Source organism: Brachycentrus maculatus, unplaced genomic scaffold (assembly GCF_059751285.1).
Source record: "Brachycentrus maculatus isolate JH-2025_06_01 unplaced genomic scaffold, ASM5975128v1 h1tg000216l, whole genome shotgun sequence".
In the NCBI taxonomy this organism is placed as follows: domain Eukaryota; kingdom Metazoa; phylum Arthropoda; class Insecta; order Trichoptera; family Brachycentridae; genus Brachycentrus; species Brachycentrus maculatus.
This window is the reverse complement of record NW_028280967.1, coordinates 2,456,118-2,483,719: the sequence shown is the minus strand read 5'-3', so window position 1 is coordinate 2,483,719 and position 27,602 is coordinate 2,456,118. Positions and strand designations below refer to the sequence as shown.

The 27,602-nt window shown below is 32.3% G+C and overlaps 1 protein-coding gene and 1 long non-coding RNA gene across 2 annotated transcripts in view; one reads left to right on the top strand and one right to left on the bottom strand.

The window, feature by feature from the left end:
* The window catches only part of Mitf (transcription factor Mitf), a 152,432-nt gene that overhangs the window by 53,980 nt on the left and 70,850 nt on the right, over positions 1 to 27,602 (top strand). The window lies entirely within an intron of this gene.
* Positions 25,778 to 26,877, bottom strand: LOC148306984 (uncharacterized). The gene is made up of 2 exons (XR_015837918.1): positions 26,097 to 26,877; positions 25,778 to 26,024 (listed from the first exon to the last, which is right to left on the bottom strand). It is a non-coding gene; the product is annotated as an uncharacterized LOC148306984 (long non-coding RNA).

Sequence of the window (27,602 nt, the reverse complement as noted above, 5' to 3'; positions counted from 1 at the left end):
CACGGAACTCCACATTCGATACTCCGCAGATCGCGGAACTAATCCTTTCAACAAGATCCTACAATGTGGCTGGCAAACCTCGATTAGTGCGCTTGCGGTTGTCGCGGTATTGAACGCTGTCCCACCGCATTCCCAGATCTGATACAGAAGCATCTAGGCTTCCTGACAGACCTTCTAGATTTATATCTACCAATAGTTAGTTGCATATATTGATAGCTGTCCCACCGCATTCCCGGATCTGATACAGAAGCATCTAGGCTTCCTGACAGACCTTCTAGATGTATATCTAACAATAGTTAGTTGTACATATTGATAGCTGTCCCGCCGCATTCCCAGATCTGATACAGAAGCATCTAGGCTTCCTGACAGACCTTCTAGATTTATATCTACCAATAGTTAGTTTTGCATATTGATAGCTGTCCCACCGCATTGCCGGATCTGATACAGAAGCATCTTGGTTTCCTGACAGACCTTCTAGATTTATATCTAACAATAGTTAGTTGTACATTTTGATAGCTGTCCCACCGCATTCTCAGATCTGATACATAAGCATCTAGGCTTCCTGGCAGACTTCTCTTGCAAAGCATTTTTTCAAAAACAAAAAAAAAGTTGCGAATTTTTTAAAAAATGTGAAACATAATTGTATCCCGATTTTACTGGATACAATGGATGGCTATCGCGGTATCGAAATTTTAGGAACTTTTTTTTTAAATCATATTTTATAAATAGATGCCTCACGTCTTGATCGTTCATTCTATTCAGAAGCTACTTACGCTGAATAAACGCTTTTCCCCCCATAGTAATGCATAAAAATAAGAATGTAAATGTTTATATTGATTCGGCATTTACTTTGTGGAAAGACATGTTGATTTAAAAAAAAATAAACACTTAATGATATTATTAATTGATTCGGTATTAGCTTTGTGAAATGACATCACCATTATTATCTATGTTTCATTTTACAAAAAAATCCCCTATTTTTATTACCCTATCAACCCCTATATACCCCTAAATATTTTTTGCTCGTTAGCCTTAATTTTCACCTGTAGATCAAAACATCTGTAAGTTTTCGAAACTAGTCGTCTGTTATGAAATGAAACTCATTAAGTTGTATTTATTATACAAGTGTTTAATTTTTTTTAAATATTTTAATATGTATCCTTGATTTGCCGATCTTCTTTATTTTCTTGCTCTAGTTTTTTTTCTTCGTTTATTACAATACTCTTGTGTCATTTATGGCTATATTAACCTAAAAATGTTCCGATTGATCGATAACAAACAATTAAGCCATATTTTTTTATCAACCCGTTGGCACTTGCAAGAAAATATTTTTTTTTACATATTCACATCTCAACAAGGATGAAGTAGAATATGGAAGTCTAAATAGCGTCTAAATAGATAAATAGAGTTTTCTCCACTTTTGGAGTTATTTTTCCAATTTTTTGACGTCGCAACAAAGATAATACGTGATACTTAGATAAATATAATTTTGTTTGTGTTTTGTATTGTTTATTTATATCTAAATACAGTGTTTACATTTTCAATTAAAAAAAAACTTACCTATTTTTTTTATTCGGACTTTCGGTTTTAACGGACGCCCCCTCCTTCCAATAAGTACGTTATATCGAGATTTTACTGTATATATTTATTTATAGATTTGACGTTTAATTTGTAAAACTCCATTTTAATTTATGTATTAAATGTTAAATCAAACACTGATTTTTTAAGTCTACGAAGTTGTATTTTACTGTTAAAAACACATAAAAATTAATTTTGTGACAATTGTTTCGCATTTTATTAATTTATGGCATTTTCAAACGTTTGAAAATGACATATCTAGGCGAAACAATTGTCACAAAATTAATTTTTATGTGTTTATTTTTAAATAATAAAATAAAACATAGTAGACTGAAAAAGCCCGTAATGTAATTGTTCGCTTCCGTAGTGTAATAGTCAGCACGCTCGGCTACCGTTCTAGAGGTCCTGGGTTCGATTCCCAGGGGGGGTCAAAATAAATTAAGATGATTATCACTCACATATTTATTTAATACTACCCCGGACTTGTACTAGAAGCGCAAGGATGATCACCTTGCCTTCGTGCAATTAACGATCAAGATAACACAGCGTCGCTACTATACAGTTCCCTATGCACCACGTAGTGCGGATAAAAGAAAAAAATGGCATTTAAAATGTTTGAAAATGACAACCAGGCGATACAATTGTCCCAAATTGATTTTCATTTCTTTAAAAAAAAAAATACAACTTAGTAGACTCAAAAAATCAGTGTTTGATTTAACATTCAATACAAAAATGTAAATGTTTATACTACCGAAAATAGTGGGCAGTCGTCGCAACAGGGTTGAATGGTCCAAATTACGATTGGTTCGGTTTTGCAATAATAGTTTGCTAATTTTTATGATTGCTCTCTCTCTCACCTAACTAGACCTTGGTCGGGAACTGTTAGCAGCGGTGACTAGCGACTAGGCCATCCGTAACCGAAACCATATCATTGTGACGTCACTTAATTATCGTGTCGATCAAAGTTTTACAAATTACAAACGATACTTCGATATTAAATCGCGATGCGAAATTTTAACATTTTCAAGTCTTTCGTTGCAATCTTACGTTTAACAAATGTGAGTCATGTTTTGTGTTTTTACTATTTACAAAAATACTTCAACTTCATACTTTTTCTGTGAGAGTAAGCGGTTCATTATTAGGAATAGGCATCAAATTGTGGTACAGTGGGTTCGAGACGAGAATTTCTGACTCTAGAGTCCGCAACACTAACCACGGGACCACAACCCGACACGATTTTGAAGAAGATAATTGAGAATTTGGAAATCTGGGTATTTATAGGGCCTACGATCTGTGATATGCTGGTTTAAGTGATCATTTTATATACGTCTAAATCAATTCTGCCATGGTTGTATTCAATTATGTAACTGATCAAGGTAGGTAGAGAGATTTAAACGTAACATTAATTAGTCTTTGCAAACAATCTTCGCCTCTTTCACATTCATGCATATTCTCATACATACCCACCGATTATTCCGACTCCTGACCTGACCACTTTCAGGTATTTGAAATCCTTGATCATGCTACCGACAGGTGGTTTTAAAAATCATTAAAAAAAATCATTCCCTTCACACACTATTTTTCGTATGTGTCACACATAGAACTAATCGGAAATTAAGCTTAGCGGGGAATTTGTAATTTTTTAATGACAATTTTTATTGAATAAAAAAAACCCAGGGATTATAACTTACTAAGTAAAAAACTCGTGTAACATTCACCAATTTTACCCATGATTGACAACCACACTACTTGAATTCTTGGAACTTATAGAAGTTATTGTCAAAAAAAAATTAAAAATTAAAAAACTTAAAATAAAATAATATATATATATATATATATATATATATATATATATATATATATATATATATATATATATATATATATATATATATATATATATATATATATATATATATATATATATATATATATATATATAAACATATATATATATTATATATATATATATATATATATATATATATATATATATATATATATATATATATATATAAATATATATGTACAGGGCTTGCGACTAGGCTAGTTCAAGTGACCACTTTACACACGTGTAACATTCACCAATTCTACCCATTATTGACAACCACACTACTCAAATTCTCGGAAGTTCTAAATAAATGAACCAATTCAGAAACAATGTTCAGAACTAGGTCGTTAGCCCCGTAAATGCTCAGACTTCCATATTCTTCTTCATCTTTGATGAGATGTCAAAAAACAATACGAAAATAACTCCTGTAATTTGAGATAATCTAGATTTTGTGAACAAGTATTTGGACTCACTCAAAATGTTTTAAAATATATAGTTCAATTTCGAAACATAGTGCTTTAATCACTAGAATTTCACTAGAGACATCTATTGGAGAGATGAAAAAATATGAAAAAACTCCTATAATTGGAGAAAATCTAGATTTGTGAACAAGTATTTTGAATCGCTCAAATTGTCGTTCATTAATGTTATTTTTGACTGGGAGCTTTTCCTTGTAATAGGTTTTAGAAGGGCTATTACGATATATTAGACAACAATGGTATATCAGATGAATACAGTCCAATTTATTGTGTGTATTACGATGGCAGTCACCTAAAATGTATGTCAATACTGCTTATTACTCATTGTAGATAATACCTCATAGGGCCCGGTATTTCTATTCTAGTTACAATAATATATTTTTTTTCCAAAATGTTTATTTAGTATTTAAACACTCAGAGTGAGTGATCATATAGCAACATTCCCAACATTTATGTAAAAAAAAAATTACCAACCGCAAAGTAAATGCTTTAAAAATTCAAAATAATTATAACACGATTCTTCGAACAATTTTTTTTATAAAAAACGAATTTTAATAATTAATATTTAATGTGATTTACGTTTTTTACTGATATTTCACCAGTCTGATGATGTCGATTACGACGAAACCCGGTCACTGGTAAATTCAAATATACCATATAATATTTTGTCACAAGTGAGCTATATTCCTCGAATTTTTCACCTTCCACATGTGGGTACGATTTTCGATATGTTTGAATGTTTTGGTTAGTCGATGTTGATGATGCGTGGTGAGGATGAAGAAGAACACGTGTGTGGTTGATATATAGTTTATTGTAGTGGTCACAATGCGTGGTCGTGGGCGAATCGCAGTTCTAGACGAAGGGCGGACGTCGATGTTCGATGTCTCGAGGTTGACTGAAGGATCTGGTGAAAGAAGCGGTGAGACGACTCCCGAGTTGACAGAGTACTAGAGTTTGAGGCAGAGGAAGGTGCCGGTCGTAGAGATCTTAGTAGTCTCGTCGCTGGTGGAGAACGGAGATCGGCTGTCCAAATTTAAAACACAGAAGGGACATTTTTTTTGTAGTAGTTTTTTTTGGCATTTATGGACTAAGTAGACTCTACTTAGTCCAAAAATGCAAAAAAAAACTACTACAAAAAAAATGTCCCTTACTGTGTTTTAAATTTGGACAGCCGAGATGATACTAGTCGCGTTACTGGTGTATTATTATTTATCGTATGGTCATTAGTAGTCACATAACATCGATACAATTTATAACAATAATAGGTCAAAAATTAAATGTGTTCTTGTTCAAATATTGAGTCGCCGATGCGTTAAGGAGCAGGAAATACTCCAGTTTCCCATTTTGATACGACCTGGTTCACGGTCTGCCTCTCTGCACTGCAGTCGCATCTCGGGGAATCCAACCACCCGCACACCTGTCCGGATCCTGTTGAGTACGGTCCAAACTCTCCTTGGGAGATCCGGGCACAGAGAGACCTGTGATGCAGGGAATGAGTAGTTGGGCTCCGAGTCACCTCCGAGTTGCTTCGAACTTGCGGTTTGAAATCAAACCCGCATCGATAAACCCACCGCGCACGTACCAGTCCGTCCAGTTTGACAGCTGACAGCGTCGCTTTCGCCGTTTCATTCAACAACTAGAGCCGTATTTTTAACCTTGTCCCGCAAATATGTATTTGTATGATAGGAACACTGCGCGTGCAAGCGCGCATTGTGCATGTCGAGTGTCAGTGTAGGGTATATCATTTTATGTTATTGGGGAATTCAACAGAACAGTAACATCAAGTAATTCAATTCAATTCAATAAAAAAATGAAAGATGAATCTCATAGATGAAGAAGAATATGGAGGTCTGGGCGTTTACGGGGCTGACGACGTCATTAGCTGGTTTTAACGATTATTTTACACTCGTGTAACATTCACCAATTCTACCCATGATTGGCAACCACACTTCTCAAATTTTTAGGATTTGTAATTATTTTTGTTTATTTCAAAACAAACTGTTTGAATTAACTAGAATTTCACTGAAGACATCTATGATGAAATGAGCGAAGCTTTTTATTAAGCAGAAACTCTTTCATTTGTATGTGAGGTTCGAATCCTGGATTATATTCACACATTTGAGAAACGCTAGGATATACCCTTTTAATTATTTTTTTTAGCTTATAATTTGACCAATTTATTATTATATAAGAGCTCAGTCTCCTTTTTGGAGAGGCTCAGCACAACTAAAATTATAAGGACTTTATTAAGGAAAAATGTATATAAAATGTTAACAACATTTTGAGTGTGTCCAAATACTTGTTCACATATCTGGATTATCTCCAATTAGGAGTTGATAAAAAAATTGAAAATAAATACAAGTTTGTAAAACCACCACCAAATTTTCTAGAAGTGCCAAGTGTAGACAACGAAAGGGCTCTCGTAGTTAGTTAGAATTAGTTAATATGGGTGACAGCTGAAAATCGTGCTATTGCAAATTGTATGAACAAATACATTTCTGAAGCTCTTTTTGGCACTTTTTTACGTGACAATTAGTTGCCAAAATATTGGAAAGTTAGTGTTGATTGTATTGAGCGTAATTGGGAATCGCCATTGTTGTTTTTTTTTGTATTCTAGCACCGTGACGCGAGAGTCGTACCAGTCAAAGGTTATGCTACTTTTTACTGTGTCCAGTATAGCAGTGGTTCTTGAATACCTTTGGTGCAATCTCGAACCTAACGCCGAGGTTATCGGTTTACCCAGTGATTCCCAAAGTGCGAACCGTGGCTCCCCGGGGAGCCGCGGTGTCGTCATAAGGGCGCCGCGAAATATTTTAAACTAATTCATTAATAAACGTAATTATATTCATTCAAGCCCTTATCCGCACCCCGATGGTGCGAAGGGTACTGCATCATACAAACGCAGTGTTATCTTGATCGTTAACACATGAAGGAAAGGTGATCAGCCCTCCGCTTCAGTTAACAGTCCAAGGTAATATGGAATAAATATTGGAGTGAAAAAATCACTTATATTTATTTGACCCCCCTGGGAATCGAACCCAGGGCCTCCAGAACGGTAGCCGCTTTTGTTGTTAAAACCAATAGGTTGAAATTAATTTAATTTTACTTCTTATAAAATCTATTGTATTCTTGCCAGTGCCCTTTACTATAACCTAAATATAATGTATACCCACACACAGGCCATGGCTTTGTGGGATCTTTTTTTGTATTTATATTTTTTTTTGTACTTGTATTTATGTTATGTGGTGTCGAATTTATAATAAAGAAAAAAATAGGATTGACAATTTTTTTTCAGTAATTTTGTTATTTCATTATTTTTGGCGGCCAGTGCCGGATTAGAAAAAATGTGTTTTGACAGTTTTTAGACATGTCGAGGGGCTTATTGGCTTAGCGACACGGGCACACTTAGGTCGCCTGCATTAATACCGTTTGGTTAATATCCCATTCGTAATGAATAGTTTGTAAGATGCTTAGCATAAATTCGTGCACTCATGTTATCTGTGACGGTCCAGCCTTATACTGACATAAGTGATTGCGTCAGGACAAGCATTCTGTCATCTTGACTATATTTTGAATTGGATTAGAAAGACCTAAGGAGCACTTTGCCCGAAATAGACAACAACAAAAAATGTCCGCCTCCGTAGTGTAATGGTTAGCGCGCTCGGCTACCGTTCTGGAGGTCCCGGGTTCGATTCCTTAAGGGCACCATTGGGGTGCGGATAGGGGTTTTATTATTTATTATTATTATTTTAATTTATAGTAATGTGATAATGTCTCTCTTGTACATACGTTTATTTTAACTTGTACGAGTATATATGGAGCCAAAGCCTTTCCGTTTTTAATTTTCCATACAATATGTCTTTGAAAACACTAATAAATATGTAAAAATCTCTTTTTTTAAAATCTACCATGTAAATGTATAAAAGCAGGGTACAAACACTTTTTTCATTTCAAACCCTTATCCGCACCCCAATGGTGCATAGGGCACTGCTTCATATAAACGCAGTGTTATCTTGATCATTTACACATGAAGGAAAGGTGATCAGCCCTCCGCTTCAGGTACCAGTCCAGGGTAATATTGAATAAATATTACAGTTAAAAAATCACTTGTATTTATTTGACCCCCCCTGGGAATCGAACGTGGGACCTCCAGAACGGAAGCCGAGCGTGCTGACCATTACACTACGGAGGCGGACAAACACTAAAGAAATAAAAAATAAAAAAAATAAAAAATGTACTAATTAGGGGTGATGAAGATTATAATATTACAAACGGAATCTTACGTTATAATTCTGAACCTCGTTCATTGCAATCCTTTCAACCAGCCCGATGTCACACATAGATATAATTCTCGAAAATAAAACTGGTCCAAGTCGTAAATCATTACGGTTATTTGCATAACACGTTCGGCAAACACAATATTGCACAAGACGTGTGAAATTTAGTTGTCACAGTGGACGCCTCGTTCCGGCGTTCTATCCCCCCTTGGGACCTATTATTCGTTTGGAGATGCTCATTAAACGGTAATTTGTTCTAGTAGATAGGCAGTACAGTTAGTAGATAGGCACTGCCAGTGGCGGGCACAGAGAATGAATTAAGGTAGGCAGTAGAGGTAGGCAGTAAGGCAAGCTAGGTACGTGGTAATCGTTTTACTTAGTAAATACCACTATTTCTTAAAATCTATTGTGACACGTGTTTCGATCCATTCCGCATCAGTTTCAAACACCGTGTACAATAGATTTTAAGAAAAAGTGGTGTTTACTAAGTAAAACTTAAATTATTAATAATGGATAGATTTTACCACAATGTGACTGCCGAAGTAATGAAAATTGTTGTGGTACATTAAAAAACTCAAAGTATTTTATTTTTATACATATATTAATTACAATTTGTATTATCGAGATTAAATATTGAATATTACTTTTAAATGTTCAATCTGTAAGCGAAAAATACAATTTGTATTTTCACCTGTTAATGAGAACATCCGTATAGAATAAAAATAACGACTTTGTATTTTTTTCCACGTGAATTTTATTTGACCAGCAACCGGGTTTCGTCGTTACTGACATCATCAGACTGGTGTGATAATGTCGGTTATTTATTCCATAAAATGCAGTTTCAGAAAGAAATGTCAGAACAAAACTTAAAGAACATCGGTAATTTTAAAAACTTGTCTTGCTTACATTAATAAACTCAAAATTGCTCCAAAAATGTTTAATTTTTATACTTATATATAACTCCAAAAAACGCGCTTAGAGCGTTAGAAATGAAGACTCTAAGAAGCATATCAGGCAAGAGTCTTCGAGATAGAATTAGAAACGCCAGGATCAGAGAAATATGCGAGATCGAAGATGTCGTTAGGTGGGGAAGGCAACGAAGGAGTAAATGGTATCCGCATGTGAGGAGAATGGAACCATCCAGACTCCCCCACATCGCACTGTACGGCCAACCTCATGGTTGACGACTCCCGGGCATTCCACCAAAGAGATGGGTCGATAGCTGGGAATCGACATCGCAAGAGGCTAATCCCTCTTAAAAACAGGCCACAAGGCCTACAAGATGAAGAAGATGAAGAAGACTTAACTCCATCGAGACATTTACATTAAATTTTTATGCGAACCTCTTCAATCTTTCTCATGGTTTTTCCCATTACGGCCAACACTTTTTACTGCTTAAAGGCGTGCGGTTTGTGTCTCCACACATCATGACGTCCGTAGCATAAATTACACAACAATATTTAGTGCCAATTTCGGTTCGATACAGATTTTGCAAACCGAGGCAATTTGTATGGTAATTCACTCGCTCGACTGGGCTGGCCGTCTTTTAAATCGACCCGCGTTGATTGATTGTTAGATGCCTATCTGACATATGGGTTTTTAATGTGGGCAATGTTTACCGACAAAAACGTCATACTTATTCATGAGGTTTAATTTCTTTATTGTCTTTTTAGACCATTCTTCTCAATTTCGCTCGAGGGCTTCTTCACAATTATCGATCTCCCGAAGGCCTTCCTTTGTCATGAGTCAAGACACTATCTAGCTCCTATAGATCGCTTTTTAAAATTATTTTATTTTCACATCTTTTTAGGTCCAAATCCCTGATCTCAAATCTGGGTTTCTCCACTTACGGCGTCGTCCTAATACAGGTTATTATACAGACATGAATGATAGAAGTTTAACTTCTGAAACATGTAGTCTATAATAAAACTCAAGTGGTAAAAAACAAGTGTTTTCTTTAATCATTGTAACATGTCTTACCACAAAGTTAATGCCGAAACAATAAATAAATTATCAGCGCTATTGTAATTTATATTTGAAGCACTAACTTTGTGATTTTTAATTTTATAATTAAAATTTAACTTTGTTTTAAAATCACTTTGTATTCATCAGTCTTTATAAAGAAGCGGTTAGCTTCGAAACGGGTAGACATTATAATTAAGTTATAATAAAATGTTTATAGTGATTTTAAAACAAAGCTATATTTTTATTATACAGCGCTATTAATTTTGCAATGAATTTCACCCGTACGAATTCGCGATTTAAAAAAAAAAGTGTTTTTATTATTTACACAAATATTTCAATTTCATACTATTTCTGTGAGCCTAAGCGGCTCATTATTAGAAATAGGTATCAAATTGCGGATAGAGGGGTTCGACCCGAGAAACTCTCACTTAAGAGTCCGCGACACTAAACACGGGACCACAACTCGACACACAATTAATCACACAGATCTCGAAAAAGTGGTCGCGAATACACGATAATAAATTGGCATTTATTATCGTGTATTCGCGTTGCATTAAGACGACGCCTGAGAGTTATTTTTACATTTTTTGACATTTCAAAAAATGATAAAGAAGAATATGGAAATCTGAGTGTTTACAGGACTTATGACCCGTCACAGGCTGGTTAAGTTATCACTGTACACACATGCAACATTGACCATTATACCCATAATTGACAACTACACTACTCAAATTAAACTCCTAGATATATGATAAATCGCATGACACAGTACATATGAGTTCACAACAGCATCTATATTGGATTAAGAAAGCTTTATATTTAGCGTAGAACTTTTTTTTGACATTCAAAAAAATATAAGCATATTTCGCCAAAAATATCAAAATATAAGCCATAGGTTCGCCATCCCTAATATAGACCATATGTGGAGGTCCTCACCAAAATTTACATTTCCAATATTGCACAAAAAAATCCTTTAAATGCAAATCTGTTCTGTTTACTGTATTCTATAGAAATCTTAATTAAAGTTGCGACAAAACGTGACCAGCCCTGTGTTAAACCAATATGAAGTCATTAAATCGCACCAGAACGTAACAATTTTACAAGCTAGAATTCCTGATTACTTAAAATTTATAATGGAAATGTAACGTTTTAGTGAGGATCTCCACGTACGAGTATAATAAATTTTATCTATCAAATCTCGACCAACTTGACGACGCAGTGACAACACATTTTCTAACAACGCGTACACTTTTTTGACTATTATTTATGCTTATGTAAAAGATACGTAGTCGCTACACCTGGCCAGTGTTTACGTTTTCTATCTTTTCGATTCGATAGCGGTCGCTTTACGCTCCTCAGCAGAATTTTCGTGACGTCATGTTCTCCGAAAAGATTACCAGCGCTGAGAGATGGCTCGTACAAGATAATGTCCAATAAATTGGTTCGTACCTTATTGCGCCCTTTTATGAACTACTTGAACTTGTTATTTTTTTTACAAACTGTTGAATTGATTTAAGGCCGAGATCACAAACGTTCAAATTCAGATCGTGATTAACCGCGTTAGGGGCCGCAAGTGTTTCAGCGCGCTTTTTTATTAATAGAGAATATATATATAAAATGTATATATATATATATATATATATATATAAATATATATATATATATATATATATATATATATATATATATATATATATATATATATATATATATATATATATATATATATATATATATATATATATATATATATATATATATATATATATATATATATATATATATATATATATATATATATATATATATATATATATTAATAACAATAATAAAACCCTTATCCGCACCCCAATGGTGCATAGGGCACTGCTTTATGTGAACACAGTGTTATCTTGATCGTTTACACACGAAGGAAAGGTGATCAGCCCTCCGCTTTAGGTACCAGTCCAGGGTAATATTCAATAAATATTACAGTGAAAAAATCACTTATATTTATTCGACCCCCCTGGGAATCGAACCCGGGACCTCCAGAACGGTAGCCGAGCGTGCTGACCATTACACTATGGAGGCATATATATATATATATATATATATATATATATATATATATATATATATATATATATATATATATATATATATATATATATATATATATATATATATATAAATATATATATATATATATAAATTTTTTTTTTTTTAAAACCCTTATTCGCACCTCAATGGTGCATAGGGCACTGCGTCATATAAACGCAGTGTTATCTTGATCGTTTACACATCTTTCAAATTATATGTGTCTACTATGTATTCCTCTTACTTCGAATATTTTACTAATTAATTAGTAACTGGTCCATTCAATATAAAAAAGTGTTTAATTTTAGGAAAGCAAATTTTAGGCAAATTTGCGTGTTGGCGGCAAAATTTGAAGAGCTCTGCACTGCAGCAGCAGATAACAATAGCTATCAAATACATAATCATTTTTATTGTATTGCTACAAATTGTAAATTTTATGAACCAGCTCAAAATATCACAAAAATGTAACGTTATCACCGTCGCGTGATCCTTGAACAAACGCAATAACCATTAAAGGATTGAAATGCCGGAAAATGGTGTTTGGAAAAAATTTGGTATTAACTCAACGATTACGAAAACATGGGTTTGCCAAGTTATTGCACTTTGTCGCGATTGATCGAGTATCGTCATCGTCAGTTTACAAATTATGTAAATTTATAATCCATAATATTATCTATTTGATATCTCAACATAGATAAAGAAGAATATGGAGGTCTGGGTATTTACAAGGCTTAATATCTGTCATAGATTTAGGAGTTATTTTTTTTAAATTTTCATACATCTTAACATAGATGAAGTTAAAAATGCATGTCTACATATTTACAGGGCTTGTGACTTGTCATATGCTGGTCAAGTGATCACTTTACACACGTGTAACATTCAGTATGTAAAATAATATGTGACATGTGCAAAATGCATGTAAAAATAATCCAGGGTTCGGATCTTGTGTACATCCAAATAAAAGGATCTGTACTAAATAAAAACTTTCCTCATACCACCGTAGATGGCTTCAGTAAACTCACATGTAAAGTGTCATAAGATTACATTCTAAAAAAATCTAATTCCAATATATATTCTTTAAAAAATGAGCGCAAAAAAACGTCCGAGTTCTGAATTTAAATTTTGCAAAATCCCCTTAATGAACTACAAAAGTGGTCTTGTTACTGGCGTTTTATTTTTGTATTTAAATAGTTTGTTCGCCTCCGTAGTGTAATGGTCAGCACGCTCGGCTACCGTTCTGGAGGTCCCGGGTTCGATTCCCAAGGGGGGTAAAATAAATATAAGTGATTTTTTCACTGTAATATTTATTCAATATTACCATGGACCTTTCCGTTATGTGTAAACGATCAAGATAACACTGCGTTAATATGACACAGTACCCTATGCACCATTGGGGTGCGGATAAGGGATTTATTATTATTATTTAAATAATAGCATAATAGGGAGCAGACCCCCAGGAAGACCACCTAAACGATGGAGAGATAGCTGGTCTTCCACCTACCAGGAGCGTACCGGAGAATGACAGGACATAGGGCGTTTGTGCACTACTAGGAATTTTACCGTCCGGCAGTCCGGTTTTGAAAAACGAAAGCGACTACGACAGTTTAGCGTGATCGAATTCACGCGCAACGTGTTCATGCACCAAGAGAACAAACCAATGTGCTGAAAGATGTACAAAAGCACAAGGCAATCATCGTTTTAAAACGCTAACTGACGTGCCAGACGGTAAAATTCCGTGTAGTGCACAAACGCCCATAATCCTAAATAAAGAGGAAGAAGAAGAAAAATATTTAAATAAACATTGGTTCAGAAACGCAAGCAACTCTATTGAAATTATTATTGAATTATTGAAATTGGCAATCATTGTTTTAAAACGCTAACTGACGTGCCGGATGGTAAAATTACGCGTAATTCCGTGTAGTGCACAAACGCCCATAGCCCTAAAAAAAGGGGTAAGAATTATAAAAAGATTTAAATAAACATTGGTGCAGAAACGCAAGCAAGTCGCTGCATTGAAATTGGCAATCATTGTTTTAAAACGCTAACTGACGTGCCGGATGGTAAAATTACGCGTAATTCCGTGCAGTGCACAAACGCCCATAGCCCTAAATAAAGAGGAAGAAGAAGAAGATTTTAATAAACATTTAATACACATATTATTTTTTGACATCTCATCAAAGATGAAGAAGTATATGGAAGTCTGGGAATTTACGGGGCTGACGACCGTCATCGGCTGGTTTAAGTGGCCACTTTACACACGTGTAACATTCGCCAATTCTACCCATCATTGACAACCACACTACTCAAATTCTTGGAAGTTCTATATATATATAAACCAATTTAGAAACCTTGTTCTTGAATCACTAGAACTTCACTAGAGACATCTATTGGTGAGATGTAAAGAAGCTTTTTTATTAAGCAGAAACTCTTATATTAGTATGTGAGGTCCGAATCCCGGATTATAATCACACACATGAGAAACATGCATATTTGGACACACTCAAAATGTTGTAAATTTAATACACCTATACCCTTATACCCTTTACTATGACCTAAATTATATTGTATACCCACACACAGGCCATGCCTTTGTGGGATCTTTTTTGCATTTATATTTATATTTTATTCATATTTTTTTTTGTATTTGAATTTATGTCATGTAATGCAAAAGAATTAAAAAAAATAAATTAAAAAAATTGGTTCAGAAACGCAAGCAAGTCGCCGCATTGAAATTGGCAAATAGACTTTCATTAGCGCAAATCACCGGCCGACGCCGTGAAATCTGCTCTAGCATTGTCACCTGCCAGCCTATTGTAATAACATTATAATAAACGAAAGTTCGCTACCTCAGCCGGGCGTTTTTGTAGGGGCACGTGTTCGGAATACTGAAGATGTTGTGGTGACCCTATTCCTATTGGCGAATCCGGCCGTACCGAGAATCAGCAATGGCGGCGCCTTGGACGTGATCATAATAGGGCCTCCGCTCATCAAAACAAACAAAATACTATTATGGAACAATAACACGATGTGCCGTGAAGTTTTACTGCTCATTTGTGCGGCAGAATTTCGATATTCGTTCCACGGGGGTGTTCGATTATCGAGTCGTACGAATATCGAATAGATACCCTCGAGTAATTATCTCATCACTCTGCCGAGTAATTGATATAACTGCATTTTGACATCTCAACATAGATGAAGAAGAATGGAAATCTGGGTATCATAACACATGGTTCAGCTAAGTTAGTTTTTTCTTCATGAATGTCTCTATCAAATAACTTATTTTATTTTGGAAGTTTTAACCTATTCTTTTTCTTCCTTCTGATAGATCCTCGAATCTGTGATGTAGAATGCCAGCCGAAATTCAATCATTCTTTCCACACGACGATGAAGAATATGGAAATCTGGATATTTGCAGGGCTTACGATTGATGCTGGTATAAGTAATCACTTTATTCACGTGTGCCACTTTTTTCACAGTTCTACACGTAAGAGTATAGTGATTACATAAACAAGCCTATGACAGCCCCGTAAATATACAGACCGTGCGAAAAATATGACATTTAATTTTGCAGATATTAGTATACACTAACTAATACAACGTGTTTATGGCGAATCTATTTATTTTAAAACGAATAGCGAGTAAGAGTAAAGAGACAAACGAATAGCGAAGTTTTACTGTAAATATATATGATAGACAACAGGTAATCTATAGTACGTACCGTGTTATTGAAAATACAATAGTTCTCGTATGCATGTTGACATAACCTGCGCCTTAATGCAAGCAAAATGCGTATCAATTTCAGAATTTCATGATCGAATTCTGAGAATTTTCAGAGATGTCTTTCAGATGCTGGTGCCGTTTTTCTGAGTTTATTTAATTTTTAAAATATTTTGCATGTCTTGCAAGTCACAAATATAATATTCCCGATCAGTAATTTTCATTACTCATTTTGGAATTAACGTTAACAAGACTGTTAACGTTAAGCAAATAAGATTTATTTTATTTTATTTTTTTTGTTTTATTTAATTTCTTTAGTTAGCTTATATTATATTTAATACAAACTATTATTCACACTTAATTTACATATATCGCTTACTCCTTTCAAGAACGTCTTAAATAAAAAATCATCAATTTTCAGTTGTGCATGTTTTCGGAATGCCCAGAAAATGTACTATATCCCAGCAAAAGAGGCATATTTTAAACTCAATATTTACCCGCTACAGGGCAGAAAGTGTTGTTTTGCATTTTGAAGAAAAGGTATTGTTAAATTATTTTTTCAAATATACTAAATATTTTTCAAATGGAGAACAATCCTTCAGGTTTTACCTGAAAAGATCTGCTGCACAGTAAAAAGTTCAATAAGTGGCTCGATATTAATTTTTAATACATTGTGTTATATTTTTAAACTTTAAAAACGATCTCCTGAAAAATCAAGTTTTTATTTTATGACAATTTCCAATTATTTTTACTATTAACACGTTGTTCTTCATCAATTCTGAAGCAGATATATATATATATATATATATATATATATATATATATATATATATATATATATATATATATATATATATATATATATATATATATATATATACATCTTACGGTACACAAAACATTAATTTTTAAATTCTTTTCATTCTTCATACATTCAGGCATCTCATCATACATTTTCAAACCCTTATACATTAAACAATTTAGCGATTCGAAACGAATTTACATAATTTTGAAAATAAAAGAGTTATTGAAAGGTAAGGAGTTAAAAATATATATAAAAATAATTTTTCTACATCTTTTTATTCTGCTTGGTGTAGGCCTTTTGGCCTGATTTTAAGAGGCATTTGCCTCCTGCGATATCGATTCCCGGCTGTCGATCCATCTCTTTGTTGGTCTGCCCGGGAGTCGTCTACCTTGGAGTTGGCCATACAGTGCAATGTGGGGGAGTCCGGTCTAAAAAAACGAACAAAAAATCCAATATACATTATTTTAAAACATCGGGCGTGAACACACATGTGATCTCTCCGGTTGTCTCCGGCAGAATGAATTCCGTGTTTGCGAATATCTCCTTAATGAAAGTGAAAATATCATCTTGAATGTTATATCTTTTTTTGTTAGATAATTATACGTCTCATTCTTCGTTTACTGCTCTTCGTTATCTTATCACGTCACACAGTTTATATATGATTATTTAAAAAAAATGTTTGCTTTTTTTTCTTACGAAATCGTATATTTTACATAATGCTACTATTGAACATCAACTTTGCAAAGTAAGTTCTTCAAACCTTATTCGCAGCCCAATGGTGCATAGGGCACTGCATCATATAAACGCAGTGTTATCTTTGATCGTTATCACACGAAGGAAAGGTGATCAGCCCTCCGCTTCAGGTACCAGTCCAGGGTAATATTGAATAAATATTAGAGTGAAAAATCACTTATATTTATTTGACCCCCCCTGGAAATTGAACCCGAGTCCTCCAGTACGGTAGCTGAGTGTGCTGACCATTAGACTACAGAGGCGGACTATTGTTTACAAACTACCCAGCCATTAAGGTTGAATTTAATTGATAAATTACACTGGCCAACAATTTACAACTTTTATTTTGTAACTGGCATGGAAATACATGATCTTTATGCACTTTGCTTAGCTGAATTCAAAAACGAAAGCAAAAAAAATGGATATTTTTAATTCTGATATTGACTAAATTTTATCTTATTATTTATGTATAAATATATAAAATCAAACAATGCTATCGTATTCAATATTAATAGTTTCCACTGTTACTCCATAATTATCTTTTTTTTTTTAATCCCTCAGACCTTAGACTAAAACATCGCTCACTCCTTTCAAGAACGTCTTAAATCAAAAATCGTCAATTTTAAGTTGTGCATGTTCTCGGAATGCCCAGAAAATGTACTATATCCCAGCAAAAGCGGCATATTTTTAACTTAATATTTACCCGCTACAGGGCAGAAAGTGTTGTTTTTACATTTTGAAGAAAAGGTAGTGTATTATTATTTTTTTAAATATACTAAATATTTTTCAAATGGAGAAAAAACCTTCAGGTTTTACCTAAAAAGATCTGTTGCACAGTAAAAAGTTCAACAAGTGGCTTGATATTTATTTTTAATACATTTTATTATATTTTTAAACATTAAAAACGTTTTCCTGAAAAATCAAGTTTTTTGATTTATGACGTTCTTGAAAGGAGTGAGCGACATGTCTAGATACCAACCACCATTACGGTTTCAACGTATGGGGTCCATACAAACAATAAAATAACTGTAACTTCAAAACTTGACGTGATACAAGCTTGTCACCGTATAGACTTTGAATAAAAACGATTTACTTAGTCCAAATCAGTCATCAAAATTTCAGTTACAAAATCATTGTTGGCCAGTGTTATCATTTTGTATGATTTGTCTCTATCGAACTGAGTGCGATACATTATCGCAAAACTTTCGACTCGGACTTTGAGATATTTCCGAAAATTTCAACTCTGATAGTGAATTCACAAATTTTTACGATACGGGTATTTGATTTTATGTGTCTACATTATCACTTAACTCGTGCGTACACATTTATGTCGAGTAGGTACTCAGATGATAATTATTTCCAGTGATGAATGTTGATTCTAATCTGATTGTGACGTTATAATATATTATGACGTAAAAAATTACTAATTTTGAATGATATCTATGATACGCTTAAGATAGTTTATCATCAACGATCAAAAAGTGGAGGAGGCTGGCTTAAAAATTTGTCCTAGTGGATCCACATATTATTTTTTGACATCTCATCAAAGATGAAGAAGAATATGGAAGTCTGAGCATTAACGGGGCTGACGGCCGTCATAGGCTTATTTAAGTTATCAATTTACACACGTGTAACATTCACCTATTCTACCCATTATTGACAACCACACTACTCAAATTCTTGGAAGTTCTGTATATATATGAACCAATTTTGAAACATTATTTTTGAATCACTAGAACGTCACTAGAGACATCTATTGGTGAGATCACTTCCATATTCTTCTTCATCTCTGATGAGATGTCAAAAAATAATATGAAAAAAACTCCTGTAATTTTAAATAATCCAGATTTTGTGAACAAGTTTTTGGACACACTCAAATGTTGTAAATAATCCACATACATGAAATCGTCCTTTCAATATACTAATTAATCACTTTTATTAGACTATTTTTGAGTTAATTAATGTTAACACGACTAGTTTCGAGAACTACAGATGTTTTCATCAACGGGTGAAAATACAAGCAGTTTTATATTAACCCTCTCTATATTAGGCATAAAGAGACATAAATAGACATTTTTTATTAATTGATTAATTTATTTACTTTGAAAAAAACAAATGCCTTGTTAAATTTTATACAACATTGCTCTTTAAAGTTTTACTTCGTAAATGTAACTATTCCTTAAAATCTACTGTGCATTGATGCATTCAGCATCATTTAAAATGACTCTGAATGCATACACACGTGGAAAAATACATTTAAAAAGTTGTACTATTTACCAAGTTGAATTAAACGAGAATAGATATTTCCACAAAGACACATTTTTCAATTTTAATTCTACTGCAAAATTGTTTTGTGAAATGAATTAATCCGAAAAATAAATATTTTTCAGTTTGAAATTTTGGTTCCTTAAACGATGTTTTCGCACAAAATTTTCAATATTTCGAAATGTTTTGAATTTTTGAATTTTTTTTTTATTTGTTCGAGAATTATACAGCTTTATATTTAAAAAAGTTTATAATAAAAAATAGTTCATCAACAATAATAAACATATTACGTTAGCAAAAATAGTTATATTCATAAAAATAAAGCCAATTAAACAATTCCACATTTATTTTATAATAACTATTAAAACATTAAGAGATAAAAAAAAATGAAAAGAGAATGGGAGTGTGTGTGTGTGTGTGAGGAAGGGAGTAAAAAGGTTAGGGTATGGTGTAAAAAATAGAATATGCAGGAAGGAAAAGAAAATATGGTGTTATATAAAATCAGCCCAAAAACGATAAAATTAGCTCTTGTAACAACATAAATTCGTACTTCGCGTGGCGTCCCCATTGCTATCTGCTTATCCTGACGAATTCGAGATGTGTTGATGACTGCGACACGGTACAATTATATTTATGGACCGAATCAGATTCATCTTCCTTAGGTACCCATATTACATAGGTACACTTGCTTCAATAATAAAAGAATATAAGTGATGCCACTTGACATAATGCGGTATCACAGAACGCAACACTTGCCTTAACTTGGTGATATAATTGATATCTTGTATTTTTCTAGATTTGGATTTTTTTACTGACATTTCTTGGTGAAATAAAACAACTATATAGTTGTTGAAAGAGTAGATGGAGTCGTCAAACAACGGTTCCAGATTCACGCATATATTATTTAAATATAGCTGCGAAAATTCATTTCTTGAATAAAATTTATTTAAAATTCTGCCTAAAAACCCTTATTATTATCATTTACTACTTAAATTCATTCAATTCATTTTGTTTTTGTCAGAAATAATATATAAAATTATGGTCTTCAACAGAAATAATATATAAAATCTTCTTCTTTGCGTGTCATGTCAGGTCTATTCAACATCGACTATCATTTTAGAGTATTTTTTTTTGTCTTACCTCTGAACATCGTCTTGACAGTTCTGATCCCGTCCAATCTCTTATGTTCCGGAGCCAGGAGATCTGTCTACTGTCCAGGCCTCGTCGACCTTCTTGTTGTGATGTCTGATGATGTAGGTAATGACGAAACCCGGTAACTGGTCAGAAAAATAGAAAAAAATATAAATATTTTTTATATTTTTGATTTATTTTATCTAAAAAGAATAACCCGCAATGCCTCTGTTAAAGGCTCATCTGCAGGTAGGATAGTATGGATATTGAAGGTAAATGTGAATAATACATCAGAAACACCCAGACCAATTAAAAATATTTTTTTCTTGAATTTATTTTGCGCTTGGCGGGAATCGAACCCGGGACGCTAGTTTCGCAGTCGAGCGTCTACCCAACTACGCCACGACGCCTGTCATGGCGTATATTTGTTGTTTTTTTTTGTATTTTACTTTTGTATTATTATTTATTTGTATTTTATTTATTTAAACTTCTTGTATTTAATAAATGTACATTGGAGGGCTCGTTACAAAGGTACATAGCCAGTTCGTCTAGTATACCTTTAGACCGTGCTTCTCTGCAGACTGCAAGTGATGTCCAGCTATGTTTCCATCCCTTGGCGTCCAAGCATGTGCATCTCATATGTCAATTTCACCAATTTTTTATCAATTTAATTAATTCGTCTACTTCTTTGTTAAGATATCAAAAACTAATACAAACTTAGGCAATAATGACTATAATAATATAAAATAAATAAATAACAGTCGAAGAGGATCTCTTTATTTTCCCTCTACACTACCAGGGTGCAAGAAGGATAAAAGAGTAATTTTTCTCTCAATTTGCGAAGCGGTCTCGTAATTCCGACCGTCTACTCATTATCTTGCGCTACTCGGCGCTTTGTGTTGATTCGGTGCTCCACACAGTAACGAGGCGACTCTCGCGCGGGCCGGTCACACAAATGTTCCTACAAGCCAAACCCACACGAGCAATCGCCTGTAATTATTCGCGACCACATGTAACTCCATAAATAATAATTCACCACACTCGCACGGCCATCGTTTTTCCACCGCGACATGGCCAAATGACACGCGCCGCAAGCGAACCATTTTCGTTTTGTTTATTTACCTTTGCGATGACTTAACAGTCGCTAATTATTTCCACGTCGAGATATTTCGGTCATTAAAAAATTGTAGCGCCATTAAAAAATCGATAAAAGCAAAAATATTATTAATTTATGCACGGAAACTTGTAAGGACTTTACGATAAACAACAGTTTGAACAAATCCAATCAGTGACTATAGTACGAAAACGTGATTAATTATAAAAACGTCAGTTAAAAACAATAGTAAAACAATTTCAATCAGTGAAAATATTAATGTTCGGCTATAAAATAACTACTTTATAGTGGAACAGTATTCATCAGTGAGAACAATACTAATATTACGTGTTTACTATTGAAAATCATTTAATAACAATAGTAAAACAATTTCAATCAGTGCAAAAACTACCGATGTGTCTTAATAATTACTGAAACCCAGTAAATAACTTTAGTAAAACAATATTCATCAGTGAGAACAATGCTAATATTACGTGTTTATTACTGAAAATCATTTAAAAACAATAGTTAAACAATTTCAATCAGTGCAAATACTACTGATGTTTCTTGATAATTACTAAAACTCAGTAAATATCAATTTCAAAATAATATTCATCAGTGAGAACAATACTAACATTACGTGATTGTTATCGAAACTCAGTAAATAACAACAGTCAAACAATTTTAATCAGTGTAAATACTACTGATATTTCTTGACAATTACTGAAACTCAGTAAATATCAATTTCAAAATAATATTCATCAGTGAGAACAATACTAACATTACGTGATTGTTATCGAAACTCAGTAAATAACAACAGTCAAGCAATTTTAATCAGTGTAAATACTACTGATGTTTCTTGATAATTACTGAAACACAGTAAATATCAATTTCAAAATAATATTCATCAGTGAGAACAATACTAATATTACGTGATTGTTATCGAAACTCAGTAAATAACAACAGTCAAACAATTTTAATCAGTGTAAATACTAATAATGGTTCGTGATAATAATTGAAACCTAGTAAATAACAATATCAAAACAATATTCATCAGTGTGAGTAATACTAATATTATGTGATCGTTACCGAAATAACAATAGTTTCAATCAGTGAATATTTTACTTATTTGTGATTATTACCGAAGACCAATAAATAATAAAAGTGAAAAAAAAATCAGTGAGTACTCTACCTATATAAAGCAATTATTACTTATTTTTTTAAATTAGTAAATGACTATAATAATATTTCTATCTATTAAAAGGATATTCAATTGAAAAACATGGTATTTCGGTGAATCAGTTAATTTTTTATCATTTAGTAAATAATTACGCTAGAACAGTACAAATATTTCGCGATTATCACGAGCATTTCTTACAAATAGTAAATAACAATTTCGTCGGTAAATAAAGATAGTAGAAGTAAATTACTACTGTTTGGATGAGATATTTCAATGACATATTGAATAACAATCGCTGTTATCAGCGAAAAATCAAACAATCAGTGAGTAATCATTGAAAGAGTCAATTATCTGTGAATAAAGCAAATAATTATCAAAAGTTTTAATGATACCAAATTGAAAACTTATTTAATTATTTTATTTATTCAAAAGTTTTCATGATACCAAGTTGAACACTTATTGAATTATTTTATTTATTCAAAAGTTTTCATGATACCAAGTTGAACACTTATTGAATTATTTTATTTACTCAAAAGTTTTCATGATACCAAGTTGAACACTTATTGAATTATTTTATTTATTCAAAAGTTTTCATGATACCAAGTTGAACACTTATTGAATTATTTTATTTATTCAAAAGTTTTCATGATACCAAGTTGAACACTTATTGAATTATTTTATTTACTCAAAAGTTTTCATGATACCAAGTTGAACACTTATTGAATTATTTTATTTATTCAAAAGTTTTCATGATACCAAGTTGAACACTTATTGAATTATTTTATTTATTCAAAAGTTTTCATGATACCAAGTTGAACACTTATTGAACTATTTTATTTATTCAAAAGTTTTCGTGATACCAAATTGATCACTTATTTAAATATTTTGTTATTAAATTATTTCTATTATTCAAAGGTTTTCGTGACAACAAATAGAAAATATATTAGATTTTTTTTTTAAATTATTTTATTCATTCAGTAGTTTTCGTTATACCAAATTGAAAACTTATTTTCTTATAAAATTTATTTTATTAATTGAAAAGTTTTCATGACACCAAATCGAAGACATATTAGATTATTTTATTTTAAAATTATTTTTCAACAGGTTTCGTGATACCAAAATAAAAACTTATTTAATTATTTTGTTATTAAATTATTTTTATTATTCTACTGGAAAACTTTTAAAGTTATTTTATTTTAAAATTATTTTATTTATACAATACTTTTCGTGATACCAAATTGAAAACTTGTTACATTATTTTTTTTGTTAAATTATTTTATTTATTCAAAAATTTTCATGATACCAATTTGAAAAGATATCAAGTTATTTTATAATATAATTACTATATTTATTCAAAAGTTTTCACGATACTAAATTAAAACTTATTGTATTTTATATTATTACAATAATTTTTATTATTCAAAAGTTTTCATGACACCTTATTTAAAACATATTATTTTTTTTAATATTTTTTTTATTCATTCAATAGTTTTCATGTTACCGTATTTAAAATAATTTATTTTTTTATATTTTTTTATTTATTCAATAGTTTTAATGATGCCAAATTGAAAACTCATTAAATTAATGATAAGTAATTAGATTTACAAATTAAAAAAGTTTTTACTGATTTATAAACATAATCGACTCGAATAATGTCGGTATTTTCAACAAATTTAATTGAATTATTTATGGATCTGATTTTACCTTATACGATAATTTAAAAAATTAAACAGTTTAAAAAGCCACTTTTTGATTTTTTTAACGTAAATACGACTAGTTTCTAGAACGAAATATATTCTCATTAACAGATTGTATTTTCAATTATTGATGAGAACATCTGTAGTTCTTTGAAACTAGTCGTGTTTACATTAATAAACTCAAAAAACGGTATTGCACATGTGTTTTATTTTATATATGAATTTAAGTGAACGCGTGTACTGATTAAATATTAAATATGTACATTTTGTAATTGGTATGCTAGTCATTTTATTGGTATGCAGTAATAGCTAATACAGGATATCGTTCCTATATGTACAACGTGGTACCTTTAACTGTAATTGATGTACCTGTTATATACATACATGCATATATATATATATATATATATATATATATATATATATATATATATATATATATATATATATATATATATATATATATATATATATATATATATATATATATATATATATATATATATATATATATATATATATATATATATATATATATATATATATATATATATATATATATATATACACCCCTGGACAAAAAAATTTACGAGTCCTCAAAAAAACTAAAATTGACACATAATGAATTATTCTTGATATTTAATTAGTTTTTTTTTTGTATTGTTTAACATATGTGATGACTACTCGTTACTTCAAGGTTAAAATGAAAGATCTTACTCATGAATTGTACTTAGAAATTGCCATTATATACCAGGTATCAGATTATCCGAACCTTAGAGACCCATAACGGTTCATTTATGGTCGAGTGTTTGTGATGGAGTAATAAAAGACATGTAATTTTTTAATTCATATTTAAGAAGAAGGTTCTAATCGCTTTATTTTAAATTAAGGTATTTTACATTTAAACATATTTATAACATTTAAAAATATTTAATACTTAGTGAATTCACCTTTATTTTTTATAACATGTAAAATTCTATTATTTAACGAAGCGTAAAGCGAATCTTAAATTTCTGATGTTATTTCTTCTTCCTAAACTTGAATCAAGTTTTTTTTAAATTCCTCAATGTTTTTTTATTTTTTTTTCCCAACTTTTTTTTTCCATAATCGCCCATAAATTTTCTATCGGGTTCAAATCAGGACTATTCCCGGGCCACGTCAACGATTTTAAGCCAATTTTATCCTTGTATTCAATGATCTGTAAGAAAAACAATAAATTATTTATCAAGTGGTCTACAAAGTGCATTAAAAAATAAATATTTGTACTCACAGTGCGGGCTCTATGGCACGGCGCCAAATCGTCCTGAAAAATCGGGTCCGCGGTATACTGCGTAATGTCCTCGATTGTTGGAATAAGATGGTTTTTCAACACTTTTTTGTACTGGATGGCATTCATCGTACCCTGTATAAAATTTAGAGGTCCCAAACCGTACGCTGTCATGCACCCCCAAATCATGACGTAGGGTGAATGTTTAACGGTTCGAGTGACGCACGACGGATGGTATCTTTCCCCAAGTTTTCGTCGAACTATCTTTCTGCCGTCTGGACCAAAAAGGTTGAATTTTGATTCATCGGAGAAAATAACATTTTGCCAATCCTCCAAGGTCCAATTCTGGTGCTCCTTCGCCCAATCCAGTCTAGCCTTCTGCATTTTGTTCGTCAGTAATGGTTTCTTTGCGGGACTTCGTGCTTGGAAACCATGTTCCAACAGCCGCCTGGACACTGTTTTTACGGAAAATGTTGATTAGCTGGTAGACTGCACCTCTGCGTGTATTTTAAGTGCCGTTAAAAATCGATCGCGCATAACAATTTTTTTTATTAAGCGATCATCTCGGGCAGATGTCGCGCGCCCCCATCCGCTTCCTTTTTTCCGTTCTATGGATCCAGTTTCTTGGAATTTTTTAAATAAAAACCTCACTGCACCTTCTGAATACCCAACTCAACGAGATATTTTACAATTAGATATGTTTTGTTGCGACAGTGTGATTATTTTGGATTTTATCGCAATCGACATTTGCTTTGCACTTTCCATGATTGTTGTGTTATGTTCCCTCAAACGCGGGTAAAACAAAATTGTTGAGACATTTTAAAATGTAAATATTGTAGAAAGCTGACACAAAGTGTCTTTAATTTATTGAACAAAAGAAAGAGGTATCGATAAAGGATTTCTTAGAAAAAGAGTTCAGTAAAGTCAAGGCGTGCGGTAGCAAGTAAACTCGTAAATTTTTTTGTCCTGCGGTGTATATATATACATATTTATATATATATATATATATATATATATATATATATATATATATATATATATATATATATATATATATATATATATATATATATATATATATACACATTTTTTTGGCATATTTGTCCAATCGGTATCAATTAGGTCGTTAGGTCGTAAGCCCTTGTAATGCCCTATCTTCCATATTCTTCTTCGTCTATATTGAGATATTAAAATTGTTTAATATTTAGATAACAAAAAATATTATCATTCAATTATTAGACCTTCTTATCCGCACCTAGTGTTGCATAGTGCACTGCACCGCATTGAGACGCAGTGTTATCTTGATCGTTACTTATATGAAGGCGAGGTGATCACTCCTGCGTAATTCAAAATAAATATTAGAGTGTAAAATCAAACATATTTATTTTCACCCTCCCCCGTGGGAATCGAACCTGGGACCTCTAGCACGGGAGCTAAACACGCTAACCATTACACCACGGAGGCGGACAAAATTATTATTATTCTTTTTTTATATCAAAGCTATTATTA